Source organism: Diabrotica virgifera, chromosome 1 (genome assembly GCF_917563875.1).
Source record: "Diabrotica virgifera virgifera chromosome 1, PGI_DIABVI_V3a".
Classification (NCBI taxonomy): Eukaryota; Metazoa; Arthropoda; class Insecta; order Coleoptera; family Chrysomelidae; genus Diabrotica; species Diabrotica virgifera.
In genome coordinates this window covers 255,831,303-255,846,583 of record NC_065443.1, presented here as the reverse complement: position 1 = coordinate 255,846,583, position 15,281 = coordinate 255,831,303, and positions in this window count along the sequence as shown.

Below are 15,281 nucleotides of genomic sequence, written 5' to 3'. Positions count from 1 at the left end.
TTCTTTTTTTGTTCCCAAGTAACTCGAGTAGAGCCATCGAACTAACGCATTATTAAATGTCAAACTTGCTTTTGTTTTGTTATAATAAATTAATTCATTTATTATAACACAAAATTTTAATTTGTTTAAATAAAAATTGTTTAAATAATTATACAGCTTTCAAATGAGAATATTTATGTTTTTAACTTTAAAAGGTACTCTTGTAGTAAGTTTATCTAAAAAAGCCTACAACTGGAAAGAATATGTAGTTTTCTGTTCTTATAAATAAATTAATCTATTATAACAAAACAAAAGAAAGTATGACATTTAATAATGCGTTAGTTCGATGGCTCTACTCGACTTATTAGGGAATAAAAAAAGAATGAAGGAAATTGCTCCATGGGAAGCCGAGAAAATGCATTTTTTTAACGTATACCGATTTTGAACTTTAAGGGTTATATTTTCTCCAGCCTAATTTTTTATTGGAATTTTGCTATTTTTGGCAATTTTCACACGTATTATCGATAGTTTTTATTATAATAATATATGTTATGAGCATTTTAAAGATATGAAAATTGGTGGGAAGAAAGAGGACAAAAATAAAAAGATGATGGTTTGAAAATTATGATCCTATTTTTTATATCTTTGCCGTAAATTCCGGTCAACTTTGACCGGTTGTATCTCAGGAACCACTCATCATAATTAAACGTTTTTCTTTTAAAAGAAGCATCCTGCCGCTCTTTTTCGAATACCGTTTTCATAATTTCATTTAGTTTAATATTTCCTGAGATATTCTATTTTGTTTATAAGCCAAAAAATTGTTCATAATTTTAAAGTATTCCTGAGGCCGCCTAAATACTCCAATTTCAATTCTGTAAAGTAGATTATATAGGTATAGTGTTGTGTTATGAAAAAATCATTGTTATTCTTATGCACCCTAATTATTGTCGATATTATAGCGACGGTAAATTTTTAATTTACAATTCAATTGTTGCTAAACTGTTCATTCAATTTCCATCGACTTCTGGAAGTGCAGTCTATACGAAAAGGGCTTTTATGTTACCAAGTTATTTAATTATCTAATAACAATTACTTACCTAAAATTTTAGTTGAAAATTAAAGATTTTGTTGGAAAAACCCGCTTTTTCCCGGGAAAGTTTTCTTCGAAGTGAATCGGGAAAAACACGTCTCTATGCAGAATTTAATTGCGGTGAATTTTTATTTGAGTGTTTTTGGTGTAGAGTTAAAATCTTTGGAGTTATAGAGCAAAAATTGAAAAAAACACGATTTTCAGGCGCCATTTTGTTTATAAAAAAGTAGCACACTATCTGCGAACTTTGCATACCTATATTATTAATACATACAATATTAAGATTCGATTCCAGCAATAAAATTGCTGGTAAATAACTTTTCCTTGTATTTTGCTAATTAGCCCAAAGTATTACCCACGACTTTTTTTTTCGGTGTTTTTCCGAGTTCATTTGCCGGCCATAATTATATAATTATTAGGATGGCTGGAATATGAACTTGGATTGTCTTATCACTGGTGTCGTAAGTACTAGATTATTTGGGAGAGGATGCGACCAAGACGACCCCAGAAAACGGCAATTCTCGCTAGTGGCTCGCAACCCCTCTACATGCGACACTATACAGGGTGTCCCGGAAAATAGTGCGTTCCTTTAAGGTATGGAGAGAATACACAATTTGGAACAAAAAAGTCCTATACCATTTTTTTCTAAAGTTAGCCGTTTCCAAAAAAAAGTTAACATTGTTTTCCATATACCTGTATTTTAATGTTTGGAAATTTTAATAAACTGGCAACATCGAACGCACTACGGAATAATAACATAATAAAAACTCGTTTGTGATTGTGATTAACAGTATTTAAAATAATCCAACCTAATAATAGGTAATACTTATGTATTTACGATTTGTTTACTAAAATTATTTTCTTTTGAAATGTATTGAAATACCTATTGCATAATTTTAAACGAATTACACATCTTTTAACATAAAAACACGTCTTTTAACTAAACTAGTATTATGTATTTAGTAAGGTTTAAATGGGTTGAATGCTGAGTACTGCTGAGGGCTTTAACTGAATTACATAGTTTTAATAGTTTACAGTGGAACTTAAATACACCAGATAATGTCTCAGTAATTTGTTTACTTGTGAACTGAAATAACTAAGTTGTACTTACTTGAAAATAATTATTATACCGAATATATGTTTCAAGTAACCTTTCACAAACACCATTCATAGGTAATAACATAATAGGTAATACACTCACTATTCGAAAACATTTTCGCATTGACACTAAACACTAAACAGGATTCTTTAAAACTATCTGTTTACTATGTATCTTAGTATCTTCTATCTATTTACATGGGACTGTCTATGCTTAAATTTGCGTACCGCACATAGTTGTCAGATTTAAATTTACATACCAAAATACATTTAAATTTTTTGGTCAAACGGTTGCATTTAGAAAAAAATGTTATAAGAGTTTTTTGTTCTACATGGTGCCTTCTACCTATACCTTCAAGGAACGCACTATTTTCCGGGACACCCTGTATATACACGAAATTTTCGATTTTCTAAATCTGACTGAATTAAAAAATTAAAGTTTAGGAAAAGACTCGCCTATCCATATGTAAACATTTCATTTTGGTCATAGGGTGTGGATTTTACGTATATTCCTATTTAGGGTCTGTTTTTCTTTCTCGTTCTCAAAACTACCAAAAATTTCAAAAATATAAGTTCGACCGTTGCGGCTTCTGATAGTACTGATCATTACCTTTCCAACGCACATCTAATTTTGAAAATTACCAGAGAACGGCAGTTCTCGCCAGTGGCGCACAACACCCCTACATACGACAATATATATACACGAAATTTTCGATTTTCTAAACCTGACTGAATTGAAAATTGAGCCAAATCCTATCTTAAAGTTTAGGAAAAGACTCGTCCATCCATATATTACTTCTCCATTTTGGTCCAAGGCTGTGGATTTTACGGCCCTTCCCATTTGGGGTCTGTTTTTCGTTCTCGTCCCCAAAGCTCCCAAAAATTTCAAAAACTTAAGTTCGACCTTTGCGGCTTCTGATAGCAAATATACCTTTCCAACGCATATTTAATTTTGAAAATCGGTTATACCGTTCAAAAGTTACCGAGCTCAGAATTAGAACTCAATTTTTATATAAAAAGGGGAAAAATGTTTTTGGATATGTATGTGTGTATGTATGTATGTGGAAAAGTTACACCGATCTGAATTTTTTTTCTGTGTTTCAAAAGGGTGTGAGGGTTGATTCAGAACCGGTGTAATTTTTGACTTCCGACTACCCGTAAGCCAGCTATAGGGCTAGGTAAATACAAAATGGCAAATTTTTTTGGCGTATATATCTTAGGTTCAAGGAGAGACAGGAAAATCGCAAATACACAACATTAATAGGGTTGAGTTAAGCTTTCAAATGGTGCCTAATCGATCAAGCTCAGACATACACACGGCTCAGTATAGCCGAAAAATTGAAAAACTAAACTTTAAAAATTTTGGTTTCTCGACACTTACTTAAAATGTCAACCTAGGAATTGCGCCAATAACTGAGCATTTGTATAAGGACTCTAGGCGAATCTAACGTTGTTTACCTCATGTCCGGGAAAATTCGAAATTTTAAGTTATACGCTTCATAAGTATGATCAAATTTATTTCCTATGGGAAAAACGGTTTTTTAAGCTCAATAATTTCTGTAACAGCTTAAGTTTTCATACTTGTCCTCAGATGCATCAGATAATACTTGTCAATACGTTTCAAACTCGTGTTTAGTGATGAAAATCGGTTAAGCCATTTAGAATTTATTAAGCTACAAAAGTATAATTAAATTAACGATTATTCCCGAAATGGTTTATGGAGTTGTAGTGGTTACGAAGCTAAATTCGATCTGCAACGGGCAATCCGAGTTCATTTACCGGCCATCCCAATATTTTTATTCAATCTATTTCGACTAGAAAAAAAAATCTAGTGTACATTCGATGGACACTAGATCATTTGGGAGATAATGCGACAAAGGTGACCATTTATAAAGCTTAACGTGTAATCGAGAAAAATTGCATTCAACTTCATACATTTAATTTGTATATAACTTGAAAAACTCCTGATACAAGAATAAAAAACCGCCAAACGCCGTAAAAATGAGTGGCGCATATGATATTCCAGCTACAAAAGATCTGAAATAAAAATTACGTGGCGCAAAAATGTATTTTCATTTTGATGCAAAACAAAATTCTAGTTTTATTTTAAAAGATTTTCCATAATATCTGCTAAATTTGAAGTAAAGTAAACGCGCCACAAAAGAGTTTCAAAATTCAAACTGTATCAAATTTACTCTTTTGTGGCGCGTTTACTTCAAATTTAGCAAATATTATGGAAATATCTTTTAAAATAAAACTAGAATTTTGTTTTGCTTCAAAGTGAAATACATTTTCGCGCCACGTAATATTCATATCAGATCTTTTGTAGCTGGAATATTGTATGCGCCACTCATTTTTACGGCGTTTAGCGGTTTTTTATTCTTGTATATTATACATAGTTTTTTATTGAGAGAGTCATTTCTTTCTCTATAAATAAGCGAATAATTCGATTTTGTTCTGATTGGTATCATTTATTACCATTTATTTTGCTACATGCCAATAGAACCTAGATGTCCACAAAGTATCCAGAACATTGAGATGCCATATTTTCGTGGTATTAGTTTGGTTACTGACTCAGAAAATCGCACTATGAGAAGTTTTTTCATCGTCTCTTTAGCATTCCAATTATAATCACCTATCTCCTTTTAGAGTTAAAGTCTGCCTCTCTGAGGATTCCTATCCTCCCTAGATCCCTTTAAATTTTTGCAGTACGTAAAACATTTTCGCAATGCCCTCTCTACGATTCTTCTTCTGCTTTTCTCAGTCCTTTTTTATACTTATACACTAGCCGTTGTACAGATTTTAATTTATGCATAATGTTGGGGAAATGGAGACTGAGGAGGTATTTTTCAGAAGGACACTACTTCGGTGAAAATGGAGAACCGTTCATGGACGGTTCAAGTCAAATGTCTCTGACTATTGATTGTAAATATGCAATAAAAATAAAAATAAAAAAATAATTATTTTATTTTAATGCACCGTAAGTGGGTTAATGATGATAATTTTATTAAAGTAAAAGTTTTTTATAGTTTCATATCAATGTTACAACAATGATAACAGTGTTAAAAAAACAATATTATTCACAAAAACAAGATATAATTGTTTATTCCGATGTATAAACTATTGTTTTTGCTTTTTTGTTTGTTTAAAATATTACAAGATACTTATTTCGGAAACTAAGCAATATTTTCATATAATATTTTCTTGGAGTAATATTGAATACAAACAGTTCTTTTAAGTTTTCTTAAATTTATACAAATATAACATATTTATAGATCGTTGTTCCGGAGGACAGGACGCTTCAATTATTTCTTTCTGAGATTTCGTCTGAAACGGCCGCAGATGTTATCAAAAGCAATGAACGATGATATTATCCTATGTTTACTGACCCTTACCTGATTTCTTTTAATAATCGTCACGAACACGTTATTCTACCATTCCACAACGGCTTGAATGAAAAAATTGATACAGGTTTTTTTGTGCTATTTAGCCTAAATTCACTTGATGGCACTGTAGGGTTTAAAAAAGACCATGTGAAATATGCTCGAGCATTTTGTTGTGTAAGATATAGACCAGGACGGATCTGTTTTGAGGTGGATGTTAGAGGTGGCATTCGGATTTTTGCAGGTAAAATTACATTTATTGTTGCAAAACAACCAAAAAACTTTTTTAAAATTTGTGTATGTGGAATTTGTGTGAGTGTTGTCCCAATATTAAATTATTAAATATTTTTACATTTACTAAACATAAAACATATAAAAACAACGGCTAAACCTGACAAAAAACAACTGTGAAGGGTATAAAACACACGTCTTTGGGAACATAAGAATTTTTCTTTTCCAAGTTCCACATTGAACACAACTTACAATATAAGAGACTAAAGGTTGTTTGATCGATCAACTATCCTTATGGGAGCTGGTGACTGCATGTACATCTTTAGCTGTGGAACAGTTTCAATGGCTGTTATCTTGTAGTTTGTATTGAGAAGACTTTTTTGTACTGGGCCTGATGATGAGTCATATATTGTAAGACTCGAAACCGGTTGCCCCACGATTATGTAACAACTAATAAAAATACAAACTAAAGATTGCGAGTATTGACTCAATTACCATATCCAATTGTGTAATATTTTTAATTTCTCTTGAACGATATTCAAATATACTATCTGCTAGATCTGAGACATTGTGCAGGATTACGTTGTTTCGTTTATCTACATAAATTTCTTGTTTATGTGTTTACTTTAATATTATATAATCAAAGAAGTTCTAGTTTATAATGAACTACTATAAGCCCAGTTTTGAATCGGATTGTGCATGTAGGAGATCAACTAAAGAGACCACTTAAATCTAGCCTTGTTTGTTCGGAGACTATGTTTCCAACATTATCGGTTATTTGGCAGCAAGTTTTAAAATCGTAATTAAATTCTAATCTAACGTATTTTTCTTTCATTCGTCTCTCATACAATATTACTTATATTTCAGTGATTTCAAAATATTGTATTTTAGTGCAGTCACTGAGGTGGATTTGAGTTATTACCTCCGATTTCTTTGAACCTCCATGGATTTTTATGAAAATTGGTAAGTGGTTAGAGGATACCTTAAGGAACAAAGGTGACATAGTGCCAATTTGCGCTTTTTGCATTTTAAGGGTGAAATCCACCCCTGCTTTAAAATTATTTTTATATTTCTGAAAGTGTAGTCACCGAAGATTTTCACCTCTGATTTCGTTGAACCTCGATTGATTCTCATGAAAATTGGCGAGTAGTTAGACGGTTAGAGAATACCTCAAGAAACAGAAATGATATGGTGCCAACTTGCGCTTTTTGCATTTTAGGGGCGAAATCCACCCCTGACTTAAAATTATTTTTTATATTTCTGAAAGTGCAGCCACCGAAAGTTTCCACATCCGATTTCGTTGAACCTCCATTGATTTTTTATGAAAATTGGTTAGTAGTTAGATGATACCTCAAGAAAAAAAATAATAAAGTGCCAACTTGCGCTTTTTACATTTTAGGGGTAAAATCTACCCATTTTTTAAATGGAAAAATGCTGATTTAAGCATTCTAGCGAAAGTAATCTAATTTAATCAAATAAAATAACTGTTTCTTAACATTTCTATGGATAATTTATGATTTTACTTAATTTTTCAACCCTTTAAGCAACCTCCGCTTAAATCAAAAATCATAAAAAAAATATTTTTGATTAAATATTTTCGCGGCCAACCTAATAAAATATCACGTAACTGTTGTTGTAATTAATGTTGGTCAAGAATCACCAATAACTCACAAATAAAAACAGTTAGGTATGTGGAATGCTCAGGAAATAATAAAATACCATAAAATAGCATTTCATTACAAAGCTAAAATACAGGGTGCTCTATTTGAGAAAACTCAAGAAATACTCATTAAGTTTCGAACAATCCTGTATACCTACTAAGATTAAACATTTAACTATATTATTAATTTTTAAGAATAAGTAAACTACATATATTAAAAATCATTTGAACATAAATAGATTTTCTGATGTCAAATCGCTACAATTATACAGGTGTGAATATTGCTATGAAATTAATAAAAAGACGTAATATCTTTTCAACTACTTTGTATAACATTACAAAAGCTTATATTAAAAAAACACATCGAGGAGACTCCAAAAATTAAAAAAATGTACAAGGTGTTCCATTAAAGAAAAGGTAGGTTTGTTCCACTCTTTCAATACGGGTGGCCCTGTATATTAGGAAATATTTTCAAAATTCTGATCCTATCTACGCTCCAATCCTACCTAAGTAATTTTTTTTTGTATCTCTTACGACAAACGTGTAATTGGACTTCCCCGCACTTTGTATACATACAAAATATTTACTACAAATTTTTTTTCAAAAAATGCTCTTGGTTTTTTAACGATAACTCCGTCAATTTTTACGATACCAGGTTTATTTGACAACAATTTCAAAGATAAGAGCTTTAATATTGTATTAAATTTAATCTTCAAAATTCCTTTTTTTTAGACAAAGGGTAAAAGGGACTTTATTACATGGTTCTCGCAGTTAAACGTTGGTTAAACGTTCCTATCTCGGTTATTTTTTATCATACAAAAATAACAAAAACAGAAAAAGCTTTGCTAAAAAGAAAACTAAAAGTTCATTCACTATAATTTTTTTCGTGTATCGAGTGTATTTTTGGAGTTATTATCCAAAGAAAATGAAATTTACGAAAATTTAAAAAAATTTGATTTTATTAAATTTTAATATATTTTTTTAAAGATGTGCATTCTAAACCAGTCAAAATTTCTGAGATCATTATTTCTATTAAAATAAAGAAATTTTTACAGGGATTATTATAAGTATTAAAATTTTTGTGGAAATTACGCATGTTTTATTTTTCACTTTCTCCTAAAAAGTTCGAAAGGGTCCTCTTATTTTCATCATAAATTGCTTGGTTTTGACGATAGCGACTTCTTTTATAGCTTGTTTGATAGGTATTTCTGAGTACTTTAAAACATATTTAATATAGATATTTCATAAAATGCATCGTTTTCCTGTTATGTAAGCTTGAACACTTAGGTTTAAGTGCTCGCCGAAAAACAATATTCATTCAATTACCTATAACTCACTTCGAATTAATATTAAAAAGGTTTCTCAAATAAGAAATTTATTAAATTTTTTATTATCTATATTTTTGGTATAGACAACTTTTTTTAAAAAACTTACTATTTTTGAATTATTTATGAAAAACCGCTTAAAACATGCACTTTTTTCACGAAAAATCAAAATGTTTTATCTTTAATATCTCAAAAACTGTTGATTTATTTAAATAACTTTATATAACAAATTTTGCTTAGAATTGGTACATCTATCGATTTCTGGAGACATTGTTAATAAAATAATTTCCACCCCCGAGAAGGGGCGGCATCCACCCCCAGGGAAAAAGCGCAAGTTGGCACCATGTCACTTTTGTTTCTTGAGGTATCTTCTAAATACTGACCCTTTTTAATAAAAATCGATGGAGGTTCAACGAAATCGGACGTGAAAACCTTCAGTGACTGCACTATTTTATTTTCATGTTATCTCCCAATACTTTCATGAATAATATTACTTTTACATTAACCCTTAACAACTGACGTGCGATATGCCATGTCTTGCCGAAAATATATTTTGTTGTTGTAAAACTTGTTTTATAAAAGATGATTTCTTCGAACACCATCAACTGTGTACCTTCAAGTGCTGTGTAATTATACCTACTCCCAACTGATGCAGTTTTAGTATGGTTTAGTCCAGCGATACTCAACCTTTTTTTCCCTGGGCCACATAGTAGCTATTGCCATAGCTTGCGGGCCGCAATCTAGGTGAAGTAATATACAGTATGATACAAATGAAAGGAATAAATTCGTTATTTCGTAAATTGGCGACTATAAGGAAAAATCCTGAAACAGGTCGATTTTTATTTTTAAATTATGATTTTTTGACATATATGTTATAGCCCAGTAAATGAACGGGAAATACGGCGATACCGTGCAATTTTAAGGGGCAGCACCGAATTGCATGAAAATTAGGATTTAGGCTCTACTGACCCTCCACTTCAAAGCTATTATAAAAAAATCGTATAATTGTAAATTAAAGCGGGTAATTGATTCAAATCATATTTTAATAAAATGAAGGAATGTTAGTTAACATGAAATAACATAGTTTAAGATTTTGTCACAGTTTAACCCTTAAATTTCACCCCCTAGAATAGTTACAATTCAAACAAACAATGTAATTGAATACCATGTCGTTACTGATTTGCATTCAAATTTGGATTTAGGTTATATTTACCTTTTATTTCAAAATGTGAATACTGCCGTTAGTTGATTTTAATTTTTTAGGGGTGAAAACTACCCCTATGATAAAAAAATCATATAATTGTAAATTCAAGCAATTTGGAATTATCTAATTATACGGTCACATTAAACTTAGATTCCTTTACTGATTAAATTTTTTGTCACATAATTTCTACCGTTATAAAAATGACCACTTGAGAAGAAATTCGAATAGTTACATTGTGTATACAGTGTGGGCGAAAGAAAACAGTCCACCTCGATATTTGGCAGTGTTTATTAGATTTTAACGAAATGACGAAACAGGTTGATTTTTGATCTAATGGGGACACATTTTTACGGTACATACATCTGTCATTTGTCAACCCCCTCCCTTCCACTTCCCCCACCCCTTATCTTTACATAGGGAATAGGACTCGTGTGGTAGCGCATTTGAAAGGTTATTCAACTCTCCATTCAGTAATGTAAACATTACCATAATTACGGAGTTCAATTGCTTGAATTATACATTATAAATTCGATGACTAAAATGATACTGCCAATATTTATGAGTTGCGTTGCTTCGACAACTTAATTGGAAGATAGTCCTTTCCTCTATAAATCAACTTTAACTTTTGTAGTAAAAATTGTAGTATTTGATCAAAATTCTCGTGTTAGTGATCTCATAATAAGTCACGAGGGAAAAACCAGGAAAATAAACCTTATTATACTAACCCGGCATGGTAAGTATTTGGCCTTACATTTAGTTTACTCTCAAAATTCACTACAAACTCTGATTTTATATGTAAGTTATTTTAAAATATAAATGTATCCTAATATGTTATGGACTTACAACGAAATTACAAAAACCATAGATAAATATCTTTTAAACTATCTCATATAATAGTACAAAATCCTTTATTTTAAGAGAAAAGACATGAAGGAGAATCCAAAAATGCAAAAATATAAAGAGTATTCCATTTAAAAAACATAGGTTTGTGTCACCCTGTAAATACGAGTGGCCTTGTATATTTGAAAATATATTTAGGGTATGGTCCTATCTGTGCCCCGACTTTATCTAAATAACTTTTTTCGTAATTCTTCGTAAATTTTTTCGTAAACTACAAACGAGTAATTGGACTTCCTCTCACTAATGCCCCATCCTGTATGTTGTTGGTTTTTTACTCATAACTAGGTTACTTTTTAAGCTATAAAGTGCTAAAAAAACCAATTTGTAGGTTTTTCTAAGGGCAATAAGAGTACGTAAATATATTTTTTTAATCCCTTATTTTTTAAAAGAGTTTGAGTTAAAAGGGCTTGAACGAGTTACTAATCACCAGTGTATGCAAATTTTGAACAGCCATATCTTACCCAATTTTTATCTTACATAAAATTTAAAAAAAAACGGAGTGTTTATGCGAGTAAAAACTATATTTTTTTACTCTTTGAGATTTTTCGTAACACTAATACTTTTGAAGTTATTTTGAAAAGAGTGTAATTTTTCCAAAATTAAAAAAAAGTTTTTTTAATATAAAACCAAATTTTTCCAAAAATAAGCACTTCAAACCAGTCAAACTCACAGATCATATTAGCAATACATATATAAAGTAAATGGTAAAGCAGTAACGATTAATTTCATTTGGCATGTTAAATAGGGGGAGATTTTCACGACTTATTATATATAAAAAAACGGGCCAACTTTATTTTGAGCGCAACTCGCATAATTTTGATACTACAAACTTTTATGAAAAATAAAAATAAATATATTTTTAGACGCTTTAAAAGAGTATTTATGAGTTTTCTGCGAAAAGTGCTTCATTTTTTGGTTACTTCAGCTTGAAACATTCGATTCGGAATTTTACGAGTAAGAACGTATTTTTCATGATATACAACTTTGCTTCTTCAGGGTTTATAGTCCAAGTGAATACACCAATTTGTTCCTTTTTTTACAGGCTACATTTTTTCTAAGAATATTTTTTTCGATAAAGTACTTAGTTTTTTAGTTATTTGCGAAACACTGCCAGAAAACGTGTTTTTTTTTTGTTGAAAAATGCACATTTTCACTCTCAAATAACTCGAAAATTATTAAAGCAGTTAAAAAACCTTATAGAACAAAAGTTGCTTAGAATTAGTCAATTTATCCATTTTCAGACTTATTTTAAACATGTTTTTTCACCCCCGAGAAGGGGTAAATTTCACCCCCTAAGTAAAAGCAACCAACGGCGCAATTTCAACTTTGAAATATAGGGTAAGTAGAACCTAAATCCAAATTTTCAAGCAAATCCGTTTTGCCCCTGAAAATTACACGCCAAACCGGTCATTTACTGGGCTATTATACTAGTGACGTTATCCATCTGAGTTTGATGACGTAATCGATGATTTTTTTTAATAAGAATAAAGTTCGTGTGCTAGCTCATTTGAAAGGTTATTCAATGCTCTATTCAGCAATTTAAACATTTTTTGCATATTTCATTTTTGAATATGAAGATTCGCACAGGCATGATCAAGCAAACAACATGAAGAGCAAGTAAGCGCAACTTTTGAGCTTTATAGTTTGTTATTTGGTGTTAATTTCCAGAATTCTCAATATTGATTTGCGTCTCTTTTTTCTTTAAAAATTGCCTCCAAATTTTATCATTTTAAAAATCAATTAGTTCTTCTGACAAATTTGCGCTATTAAATCCCAATGCCGCAAATTGTGTAGTAGCGGCTACTTCTAAATGCCAGGGATTTTCCACTAATAGAAGATATTTCCTAATTTTTCCCAAATCATTAAATCTTTCCTGAAATTCATCGCTCAAGAAAACTAAGTAATTAGAAATAGTAGCAAAGTTTTCTGGAGATACATCAATTCCATCTTGTTGAACTTTTACCAATGTGGAAAAGTTATACAGATTTTTTATATTAATTTCCTCGATGTACCTACATCTTTAGCTTGTTCTCGAAAGCAAATACTTTATTCTTTAACTGCGAAATAATTTTATGTTTACCTTTTAATTTTTAAACGACGATTAAGTTCGCCAAGTTTTCCTGGTATGTCGCAAATAAATGCTAAAACCAACTATCTTACCCAAGTTCAAAATAATTTGATCGTTTACAGAGCCCTTAAGTTAGCCTTCGGGCCACATAAAAAACGCAAGAGTATCACTGGTTTAGTCTTTCAACTACGTTAACGTAAACTTTTCTGGCGGTATCACGTACCGCATGTCGATGTGTTTACGCTTCTACAATTAAAAGCAGTCCATTCAGTATTCTTTCAATATTAGAATGGGAGCAAGTTCATCCAGTTGTTCTACTTGTAAGTATGGACTTTAAACATTGTTTTACTATTTTTTAGTTACCAATACTCATTTTTTTTGTAATTCAGTTTATAAAGATTGTTTACGAACCTTCACCATTTTTTTTAATATTAAGCGTGTGTTCATAATTTTTTTTTTATTTAAATTAACGTGCATGTGACATCTATGGCCATTAGCACGAGTTACAGTTTACATGGTAATATTATAAATTACAAATTATAAATATATAGTTAACATTAGTAGTAGTTAACATAAGTAAAAAAAGATCAGTTAACAATAATTATATTTTGTTTAACAGTTGATTCTTCTCGAGGAATTTGATAACCTTGTTGATTTGGTCTGTACTGTTGAGGACATCTTTGAAGTTAGGACTAATACCAAGCTGTTGGCGTTACGGGTATGTCCTATACGCAGTCTTCGTAAGATTGCCATGTTTTTCCGAGATAAACTAGGGCAGGTAAATAGGTTCACTGTGGGCTTAATTTTATGCAGCACTGAAGTAATTTTATTCCAGTGAATTTGCCAGGTGGATAGAGTGTGCTTCTTCAGTCTGGCTTTTAGATCATTACAGATTTGTACATTAAGTATGGTATCCATCGATGATGCAGCTTTTTTGGCAAGGCAATCGGCTTTTTCGTTACCACTAATGCCAACATGGGATGGTACCCATAATAAAGTGACTTTTGTATTATTTTTAGAAAAGATCGGTATCATTGGTGTTGGAGGTACATGAATTATTGGATGAAAGGCTTGCAACTTCGTCAGCGTCTACGGGATTTAATGTGATCTTAAGCTTTTTAGATAATCTTGTAATTCGATTTTTAAGCGATCTATCAGATACAGCTTGATATATTTGCGTAAGGTCTTCTAAAAGAGACTTAATGTTGGTGGTAAAGTTATGAGCTTCTTTGAGAGGATCACTGCTACCAAAGGAATTTTCCAGGAAGGCAATAAGCTGTAATGCTGTCAAAGAAAATCTCTCTGGGTTAGCACTAATTAATTGTTCAATAGTTGATTGAGCAGAGGGAGTAATTTTACCAAGTTCTTTGTCATCAGTTTTTAATTTCTTTTTAGGAGCTGTTTGAGGAGTTGCAAAGGCTGTGGGAGATTTATCATTTATAGGGTTTAAGTCTGGGGGGTTATCAGTAACCGATAAAGTGGGTGATTCGAGACTTGTGTCGGTAGAATAAGTTCTTTTGATGCAAGGATTTGAAGGTAAGGACACTGACATTAGAGACTGTTCATTTGGAATTATTAAGTCGTTATTAGTTGGATTGATTTCTTCTTTTGAGGAGGAGGAAGGACGAGACATAGTAGAAGGAGTTTCAAATGGGATTAGGCTAGAAGTTGTATTTTGAGAAATATTGGTAGATATTTCTTGAGGGTTAGAACAGGAGTCTGCAGTGTGTCCAGATTGTTTACATAAGAAACATTCAAGTTTATCCGAAGTGATAAAGATTCTATTATTGTTATTTTCACGCGATATTAAAATTGAGGTATTTAATTCAAAGTTTTCTTTATCCGGTATGCTATAGATAGAGCGTCGAAAACTGAAAATGTGAGCGTATTCGTCCTCAGGTGAGCCACATCGGATAAAAGAGATAGGAGAAGCAAGTTGTAATCGAAGTTCTTCTTTAAGTGCTTGCTCTATGAGTGAATTCGGGATCGAAGGGCTCACGTTGGACAGTAGTAGCCTCTTTGCAGGTGTAATAAGTCTGCGAATAGATACTGTTTGATTTCTAACAGTAATGGTCGGATAATTTTGCAGAAGATTATCCACTACGGATAAGGAAGAAAGATATATGCATATACGCTGGTTAGAAATTCGTGAAGCAAAGGTTATTTCTTTAGGGGTAACAATTTCGCCGATTGCCTTGATGTATTCAAATAGCACGACGTCAGGAAGAGCGTTCATAACGATGGCGAAACTTCTACTGGGACATGATATTGCTATTGTAGGTTTTTTTGGTGTGATTTTTGTTACTGCGGCGAAGCTGGGTTGTACTGTTTGTGATGATGTTT